The sequence below is a fragment of the Centrocercus urophasianus genome, unplaced genomic scaffold, assembly GCF_019232065.1.
Source record: "Centrocercus urophasianus isolate 14NV4802_14NV808 unplaced genomic scaffold, USGS_Curo_1.0 seq_2, whole genome shotgun sequence".
NCBI lineage: Eukaryota > Metazoa > Chordata > Aves > Galliformes > Phasianidae > Centrocercus > Centrocercus urophasianus.
Genome location: NW_024884755.1, coordinates 13,137,122 through 13,147,242, shown reverse-complemented (window position 1 = coordinate 13,147,242; position 10,121 = coordinate 13,137,122). Strand labels below are relative to the sequence as shown.

The window sequence follows — 10,121 nt, the reverse complement described above, 5'->3', positions numbered from 1 at the left end:
CCAACCCAGGCACTAAACCCACCAACCCAGGCACTAAACCCACCAACTCAGGCATTAAACCCACCAACCCAGGCCTTGTCCTAGAAACAGCTTGGGTTCAAACCAACAGAGGATGGCCCTACTCAGGAGTGCGCCAGGGAGGGCTCGGTGCTTTCCCATGTCTTCCGTCTCCGTGAGCAAGCAGCTTCATACATGGTCAGCTCCCACGGCAGATTTGATTTCCCCAGATTTAAAGTACATTAGTCAATCCAAGTCACTGGGGACATTCGAAATAACTTGCAATAAATCAGTCGAGATTAATTTCAAGAGAGGCAGTGACGTAGCACTGAGAGAAGCATACGTTAGCGTTAGAACAGAGGACATTAGGAATATTTCTAAATGCCAGCAACTTTTTCTCCATAAACGTGTGACAAGAAGGCATTATGGTCTTCAGACAAACACCAGGTTCCAAAGGAAAAGCGGTTACCTAGAAGGGGTATGTCAATATTTAACACCAAAGTGCATGTCTGGTCCTGCACACTGCTCCTCATTTCAAGCTTTTCCAGCTTTATTTCCTGCTTCAATCACTGCAATCACAAAAGACGAATTATCTGACCTTAGAAAATGTGTTTTCAGTCAGACGAGACATGCTGACTGTGTCCGTACTTTCACCTTCAGTAACAAAGTTCTGTGCCAGCACAAGTTTTATGCTTTTTTCAATGGCCACATCATTTTGTTGCAAAGTAGAAGTGATTTTCAGCGCCAGAGCTCCACTCAAGCCTCTTGTGCCTTGCGAGAGGATAAAGAGCCGGTTCTTCACCCATGGATGTCAGAGGCTCTTTCACTAAAAATGTTAAAACTTTCCTCAAAAGTCACTCAGTAGCAGTGATGAAAAAGATGGACCTAAGATAACAACAAAGAGCTGAAAGAAGAACTAAACAAAGTAATGACCAGCGATTTGCTCTTTTGTAACGTCTTTCATCAGTGCTCCTCAGTTCCATACACTGGGAAGGAAAATATTCTGCTTGTGTTTCGAAACAGAAAGGACTAGGAATTGTACACGGAGCCCTCAGTACACAGCTGGAGCTGCACATCCTTTTTGTAAGAAGGATGTGAAGAAACACCAGTCCTCCTGCACTAAAAACAAAAAAGAAGAGCTTTAGCTCCTTTTCCAATGCTATACTCGTTCCACCACAACATCTTCATTAAACGTAGCAGTTTACAGCAACTGCATGGATTCTCTTCTGCTTTAAACAATGACATAATTATGTCTGCAACGTGATGTTTCTTTCTCTTTCCCCAGACATACAAATAGCCCTCCCTGGTCTATGTTGTTCTCAGATAAGGAACACGGTACTTGGTACATCTTCCAAAAGCCATCAACAGTCAGTTCGTACCCAAAATACAGATATTTGGCTGCTAAGCAGCACAGCAAAGACAATGGTGGATCTCATTCAATAAAGTCCATTGAAGCAGATGGAAATCTCCTATGCTGCAAAAGCAAATGCTGCTGTTCTTGTAAGTTAGTTCCCTCCTCCCACTGTCTCCCAGAGTTGGGGCACTGAAGGAATGCTCAGATAGCAGAACGCCACTGGGGCAGATGGAGCATCCTAGGGAGCCCCACACAGCTCTCCATCACCAACACCCAATGCCCGGTTTGGCATCGTAACAACCAGGGCAAAGAAAGCTTTCCTTGTCCAACAGTCTCTCCAGGCTGCCAGGAACAACTCAATGCTCAGATTTCCAACTGGAGTAACAGATCCCAGCTCCAGGGGAAAAGCCTACAGACTTGCATCAGTTTGCACCATCTGAGCCCATTGCAGAGACCCAGTAGGTAAGAGGCCACAGAACTTTCCACTCTCAGTTTCCTATCTGTTGACAGCTTATAGCACAGTAGAGGGAAACATGTTTTGAGATGCCTCTGCAATCATATTCTTCTCAAACAGTTCCCAAATTTAAGATCTCAACCTGAGGATGCCTGTGCATTAAATGCATGAGGGCAAACTGCTGATCATTTTTCAAAAACAGACCACAACACTGATTCTATGGAAACTTTGCAATGTGAGTGCAGTCAAGGTTTCCCTGACTTACTCTTTACTCTTCTGAAATCAACCTTAACATCCCCTAAAGTAGAAGTACAGTGGTAGATTGCCAGAAGAGACTACTACAATAATGCACTAAGCATACATGCAGCAAGAACCTTGAACTGATTGCTCCTGGCTCCTCACGAGGTACTTTCTCTGCAGGAAGACTGAAAGGCACTTAGAAAAGCACAACCATGTGGGCCACGTTTTGGTGCCACTCTCTCACACCTCCACTTGATTTTTTATGACATTTACAACCATTCAGAATATGAATGGCTATCAACATCAGAAGAGACAACGTGACCTGGTGGCCAAAGACTCTTCATTTCTGTTCCAACCCCACTCGATTTATCCTAAGCGTTACGTCAAGTCAAAGCTAGCAGGAGATGCCACGGGTTCCTGGAGTCCCACCTAGGATGCTGCAGGGGCAACCACAGGTGTACCTCTCTCAAGGAGCTGCAGGTGAAGCGTGAATCAATAGCAGCAGACATGTCTGAGAAGTGTGGACTTTGACTCTTTGTTTTCCCAAAAACACTGACCAGAATGCCTTTGGAGACAATTAGATCACAGCAAAGTCAAAATCCAAGGATTTGCAGAATTGAAGCATTACACTACATTCAAAAATCATATATTCTGATTGTTTCAAGGGCCAAAAATAATCTTTATTTTTCTTGTTCGCAGAAGGTCAAACATTCACATTTTGGGGAAAGAAAACTTAGACACTCTTAGTATTTTGATTGAAAATTTGGATTTCACTGGGCAATTGCCACAGAAGTGCTTTGTTTTAAAAAACAATAATAATAATAACATTTTCTACTTCACTATTAATAATGCCCATGCCTGAAAAGGGATAACAAAGTCATTCTAGTCTTACTTTAGGTGCTTGCACAGATAAAGCAAGAACACAGCCTGCTCACAATACACACTAACTGTGTTAAAGCAGCAAACAGAAACCTTTGTGGTGCAACAGGACCCCACTACAACAGGAACCAGACTGGCAGGAGACACCTGGTGACCCCAAAAGCTTATATTTAAATAGCCAAAATAGACACAGGCTGGGAGGAAAGGAACTCTGTCTTCCAAAACACAGCAAAATCACAGTTTCAATGCTGAGAAAATTCTGTTCCCTATCATTCTAAATGTACTGTTGGGAACACACCATGGGTACCTTCAAGCGGTTTAGGAAAACAAAAGTTTTGTTTTTAAAACCATCCTGCACATGCATTTAGCTAATTTATATGCTTATAAACAAATAAAGTATGAGATGACTTCTTTGTTTGCAAAATTCTTGCCTTATATTTGGGTTGACATCACCAGAAATCTGATCCAGAAAAGACACATTCCTATTCGTAGAGACATACCCTTCAAAACTGAGTTTAACTGATTGATAAGAGAAAAAAACATTTCTTATTATACCTTGCAGACACAACTTCAAGGCTTAAAAATATATGTATGAATTATAGATTCTCAAAAAACAGAAAAGAATTACATTCACCTTTCTTCAGGCAATGTTTATTGCACCACAACCCTACTGGATAATTAAATGCTAATACAATGAAGCAGATTCCATGTGTTCTTTTTTTCCCCCCCCCAGCTTTGCAGGATATGAAGGTCCAAAATAAATCTTTGGCCTACCACACCTTGGAGGTGTTCAGTACTGTCCTTACCGGGGCTATTAGATTGTAGTGAGCGGTCCTCATGTCCTCAGCCACATCTTTTTCCCCTAGAAGGGAGTCACATTACTGACTTCCATCCAGGATAGTGTTGATGGCATGAAATGGGTCAGACAGCAGCAGTTTCCACATGCTTCTATCTCACAAGGGTATTTCCAGTAAGCCTGTCTCCCACAGAAGAGCCATCCACCCAAGTGCAGGTTGCTCAGCATCTACAGTCCATCAGCTGAAGAACTGGGCTCCATTTTGTAGAGCTGCACTGGCGCAGACACCCAATGCGACAGCCCCACATGGGCCTCATGAAGCCCCTCATGCTGCTTGGACCCTACATCCTACTACAGATGCCACGAGCAGTGAGTGGTAATCCCCCTCCTCCCATTACCCAGCCAAAGCCAACAGAGCAAGTCAAGAATGTACATCACTGAGCATACTTCCAGTTCAGATCTGAGTCACTGCAAACTGATGAGCTTCTTAAGTTCCATTAAAAACAGGTATGTGTCTAGTAGACACACTGAACTCCACTCTTCAATCTGCCACCTGGCATCTCATCTGCTTTTGCATTTCACACTCCATAGCTCTGTCCCATCAGCCATGTGACAGCCCAAGGGCAAAGTCAGGAAATGACTGTAAGTATGGGAAAGCACTATTAACTACAGGTGTCCCCAGGCTTTGAACTAGGAACCCCTTCTCCCAAAAGTGGAGGGTATTTTTAAATTCCCCTAGTTTTCAAGCCCATGAAGTGAAGGCCTTTTAGTTTAGCATCTGGTTCTGACTTCATGTTTTTCTCTGCAACCACAAGAGCTCAACTTCACTCACCACTGACGTGCCTGGTTATAATGTATGCTTTTCAATTGTCTTTTCCTTTTCCTGGTATTGCCCCTGCATTCTTAAATATTGTGCAAAACAGGAAAATTTTACGCAATGATTTAATAATACATTGTTTTTGGCAGCAACTCCAGCCTGCCATGTTTCCCTCTCTTCTTCCTCAGCAGTTTGGTGGAAGTCTGCACTGAAACAGATCGGTTCCCCAGCCCAGTTGAAAAAGAAAAAAAAGACAAGAAAATCTGCAAAAAAGTTCCAATAGAGCAAGTGTTCCCCAGCCCAGTTCACACAGGTTTTCTCAACATGACCCCAAGGAAAGGTTATTTTACTGAGGGCATACATGTGCACTAGTGCTCCATATGGGTTATACACACTAAGGTATTAATCGCCTTCTGATATGCAAATGTTTATGGAACTAAACACACATACCTATAAACACATGCAGACCCAGGACAAAACCAATGCAACTAGCAATGCTCAAAACATTAACAAGCCACAGCCTACCCATGCAACCCACAATCTAATTACCTCTAAAGGATCTGAAACGCTTCAACTATTTGAGGTAGATCATGTCTTCCATAAATCCTATGTGGGGAGTGAAGCAAATCCTATCCATCCAGTTATGCTTACTAACACAGAAGACACAAGGAAATGAGAGAAGCCATTTTATTGTACCACGTTAAAACTCACCTGTTATTTAGGAAACTCAAATGTATAAATAAACGATGTACAATAACTAAACAGTTCCAAGAATCACTCCTCCCTGTGTACTAAGCCTGCCATCTTCTTCCTCCAAAAACCTCTCTCAACATACACAGTTCTACCAATGCTTTTGATGGAGACCAATGCTTCAGCCTCTGTACCAACACAAACCTGAGTCTGCCATTTGGGAGGTTGGTACAGACCAGGTGCTTGCCTGAGCCTAGGACCTCTGATAAACTACATGTTCTTTTTGTGCTTTGCACATCCTCTCCTAGAAGAACCGCTCCCAGGCTCTGATGGTCCCTCAGGCTCTTCCCACCTCTAGCCACCAGAAAACAAACAAGGCTGATCTCACCGCCCCACAGAGGGATGCTGAGCTCTGCCAGTCCCTGCAGATGCAGGATGAGGTCCCCAGTGAGAACCAGAGCAGCTCCTGCCGGGCAACGTTGCCCCACACGGTGCTGAGCACCGCATCTTTCCTCCCCAGCCATAAAGAAAAGTGAGGCAGAAGTATTCCTGAGTATCCCTTCTACTTATGCTCCTAAACACCTAAAATTTACTGGCTGTGTATTAACACTAACAGCCTCAAGAGCTCTCACTCTATCAATGAATGTAGCTTCTGTTTTCATATTTTATGCAAGTTCTGTAACATATTAACGCATACCTTAACACTACTGACATGTAAATACGCTTTTTAACCACTGTAGGAACTACATATTCAAAGGTGTGTTTGACAGGCACTAAACAACTTTGAAGAAACACCATTTTAGGTTTTCTTATGCCTATCTGAGGACTGAGTAAAGTGAGTTTCTCACAGCAGAGTAAGACCCCATTAAGTCACCAAGAGAAATGTGGGGTTTGGTAATGCAGCCACATGCCTGCCTTTACCACACAGATTCTCGCTTTCAGCAGCACAGATAACAGGGAGCAATTTGCCCTCAATATGCAGAGAATTCTGAATGATCCCTGTGGCATGCAAATGAAAAGATTCAGTGCTTTTCCTGATAAGCCTGGAGAAAATACCTGATCAATGGCAACGGGGTAAACGTCAATGAGCAGAAACACATAGACCCCAACCCACAGCTACCACTTGTTGTTGAATGCAAACAATCACCACCGGTATGAAATAATGCTACATATTATCTCAGAACGTAAATTAACATTCCATTGCTATGCTGGATTGCAAAGAAGTTGCTTTGTTATTTATGCACTCATATTTGCTTCGTGCATAATGATGGCAGGCCCATCAGGCTCATTTTAAGTCACATTCTTAGAGCCTCATCGATAGCTCATGACTGAGGTCAGCACTTGGTTTATTGAACACAGCGTTTACTTCTTTTATTATTCCTCTAGCTAATTCATTATCATTCTGTTTTCAGCCTGGATAATGGTATGACATTCCCTTTCCAGGAAAGACTTAGAAGAATTCTCCTTGTAAGATTGTTTTGAAACTTCAGAGTTCTGCATAATGCTTCCCACTTGAGCTAATTGTTTTTCAAGGGAAATTTGATTTTAAAAAGCGTGTTTTCCTAACTAATGGGAACCTGCACTAAATAAACAATGAGTCTGGCCTGATAGGAATTTTTGCTCTATCTTTATAACAGAAGGAAGGAAAGCCATGTAACAGCAGGCTGAAACACATGCAGCAGCAAAATCGTTGAATTTTAAAAAACAATTAGAAGACAATTTTCTACTCCACTTCTCCTATTTGAAACAGATCATCCTGCCCTGCCTCATTTAATATTAATTGTGTATGTTCTTTTCTCTAGAAGAAAACATTAAATGCAGCTCCCTAACTCACGTTTTAGTGTCAAGTACATTTCCCATTAGCTATCGTGTCAATAAACCATTGTTCTCATAGATCATCTCTGCCCTGGAAATAATGTAAGAGGCACTCCAATCTTTTCAGGTTTGCCACCAGCTTTGAACATAACACTGAACTTACCTGCCAGGGGCGAACCTGGAAATCTGAAATGAGCATGAAAAGCCAAAGTTTCCTCCTCCTTGAGGGAAATTAATGAGTAACTTCATGGTTTTAATTATGTCTTATCTTCCCAGATGGGAATTAGAGAGGTCATCCCTAGCCAGCAGAAGTGAATTGCTTATTTATTCCTTCCTCATCTGCTGCACGTACATACACACCGCAGGGCCTCCTGCCAATCCTGAACCTTAAAACCCACTGTCCTCAACACCTTGCCCTGCTGGGGCAAGAAAAAGCAGAAGAGAGGCATGAAAGGGACAGGGCAGAAGGATGTCAGAAGTTCAGGTTCACCTGCCACCTTTGAACTACTGAACAGTAAATTTTAACATCGCTGCTGAAGATAGCAGTAGTTTGTTCTTCAACAACAACAACAACAGAAGTCACAGAAGGAATATTAAATTCGATTTTATTCCTTTGTTTTTATTATCGTTGCCCTTCAAGCTGCGCAAGGACAGATCTTTGTGAAAAAAAAAATTAGCAAGGGCAACACTTTGGGGTTTGGGAAGTGTTTATAAAATAAACGTTATTCCTCCCATGGAGAAGAAAGTCAGATTCATCCCTAAGCAAGCATATAAAGTTTGTAAGTATCAAAATTTCCTGCTGGGCCTTTGGCATTAAATTTAAAAAATAAAATAAAATAAAACAAAGCAATGTAGATTTGTTTTTACCTACACTGAGAAATATCCTAACCAGCGTAGGAATGAAAGCCTGGGCAGGATGGAAGGCTACTGGTGAAACTGCATTGCTTTTTAGTAACCGGTTCTTTGCGAAATGAGAAACCCAAAGGAAAGGATGTAAATCACATCAAGCACCAACACCTCCACTGTGGAACTCCACAAGCTCATCTGTTTCCATGTAACTGAGCCCCCTAACAATTCAGAACTCTGCTGTCAGTACTGCTCTTACATGAGCATCGGCTTATTTCAGTTGAAAGACACTTGTGATAATGTCAGAAAAAAACATTTCGTAAAGAAAATTCATTTTTCCTCTCTACGCTTTGCTAAAATGTGATGCCCCAAACACTTGTTCCACTGCATTCTTGCGTGGAGCTTCCTTTAAAGAATGCTATTCTATCAGGCACAAAACACATCACTGCTGAATCGAGGCCAGGAAGCAACCATCTCTTGCAAAAAAGCTGTAGGTAGGGTCTCAGTATTCATGTCGAGATGTGGGAACATACTGTGTAGACCAGAAAAAGCTGCAGAACAACCCATACACACACCAGCTCCTGCTCCACAGCCCCCAAACTAACTTGTAGGAGTCTGCGTGGACAAGACCTCCATTCAAACACATGTTTCAAGTGACACTGAAAAGGACAGAAAACACCTGGAATCACCCAGTCACCCATCCACCATTCTCACAGACACCATCTCCCAGATCTGGATTTAGGTGTCATCACCACTTTAGCTTTCAAATGCAAAACAAAGTGATGTTATTTTCCTGTTCAATTTTATTCATGTTATAGAGAATGCAGTAAAACTCGTCGTGCCAGAGGATTTGCAGAGAGACGATGTGAAGATTAATTAGCAGCTGCTCATAAAGCACCCTGGCTATGGAAAGCCTTATGTGTAAAAATGACCTTGCTATCAGAGCTGCTGAGCACTCCCAGTGCTCACCGTCAATGGAAGGGATGGATATTTTTCCTCAGCCTTCTAAAACCAAATCAATTGCATCTCGATATCTACCAACGGCTCCAGGAGGTTCTGGCCTTGTGCCCGTCCCCCATTTCCGCAGGGGGACCACATGTTTTGGTTAAGTCACATCTTTTCGTCTTCAAAAAAGAGGAAGATGGAGATAACGTGGAACCAAGACACCTGCTGAGCGCACCGTGTACACGTTCAGGTAACAAATGAACAAATCACACCCCAGTCCCCCAGTTGCTTCCTACAAAAAACAGACAGCATTTCAAATATCAAAGCATAGATATCCCTGTGAACCACAGCACTTACTCAGACCCAGCACTGGAAAAAAAATTGATAAGGCATAATACCAAGCACTGAGAGCCCTGCTCAACAAAATGGAGCCTGAAATGGTACATGCAATGCTTTGCTATCTACTTGCTCCTTCTGTGCCTACAACAGTTAGGAATGCCATCGCATTAATTAAAGCACCACCCTACAGGACTTGAGAAATCTTTTGGGGGATGATTTCTTGGGTGGCAGCTCTGCTAGCGAGCAGAGCTTGGCGTCTCCAGTACGAACACAACTTCATGCCTAAGTATTGCTACACCACAGAGATTTGTGCTGGAGCACCATAACACTTCTTCACCAACATCCTTCTGTGCTCAGACAACCACCAGCTGGGGATGCTGCTGGGAAATCACCTTATCCCCATCACATCCAACTTCCCTCTGTGCTGACGGAATCTCCTTAAAACAAGGAACCGCAAAAAAAAAAAAAAAAAGCTACTCATGCCCACGTCCTTTGGGGCCTTCCCTCTGCAACACTCACCCAAGGCTTCCTTCTCCTTCACACAGCACTTCCACCAAGCAAAGAACCACATTCCCTAGCAAACACCCTCAGCAGTGCAGGCGGTACGGAGGTGTCAGTATGGCACGAGGAGTGTCGTGAGAACAGGCAGCTGGCCTACCTGAGGGCATGGCACGGCGGGACACCTGTCTGCAGGGCCGTGCAGGATGGATGGGTATTTGTAGGGTGATGAAGGAGGGACGTTTATTTGCATGGAGGTGCAGGAGGATATGTATCAGTAGGGTGATGCAGAAGGAACATCTATTTGAAGTGCAATGCAGGAGGGGAAGCGTATGTGCAGGGTGATGCAGAAGGAACACGCGTTTACAGAGCGATGCAGAAGGAATCTGTATTTGCAAAGCAATGCAAAAAGGATGTGTAATTTGCAGGGCGATGCAGAAGGGACAAGCGT

General features: G+C 43.1%; 1 protein-coding gene across 1 annotated transcript in view; it reads right to left on the bottom strand.

The window, feature by feature from the left end:
- Positions 1–10,121, bottom strand: part of LOC122161706 (c-Maf inducing protein) — a 99,957-nt gene that overhangs the window by 89,082 nt on the left and 754 nt on the right. The gene's annotated exons all lie outside the window — the stretch shown is intronic.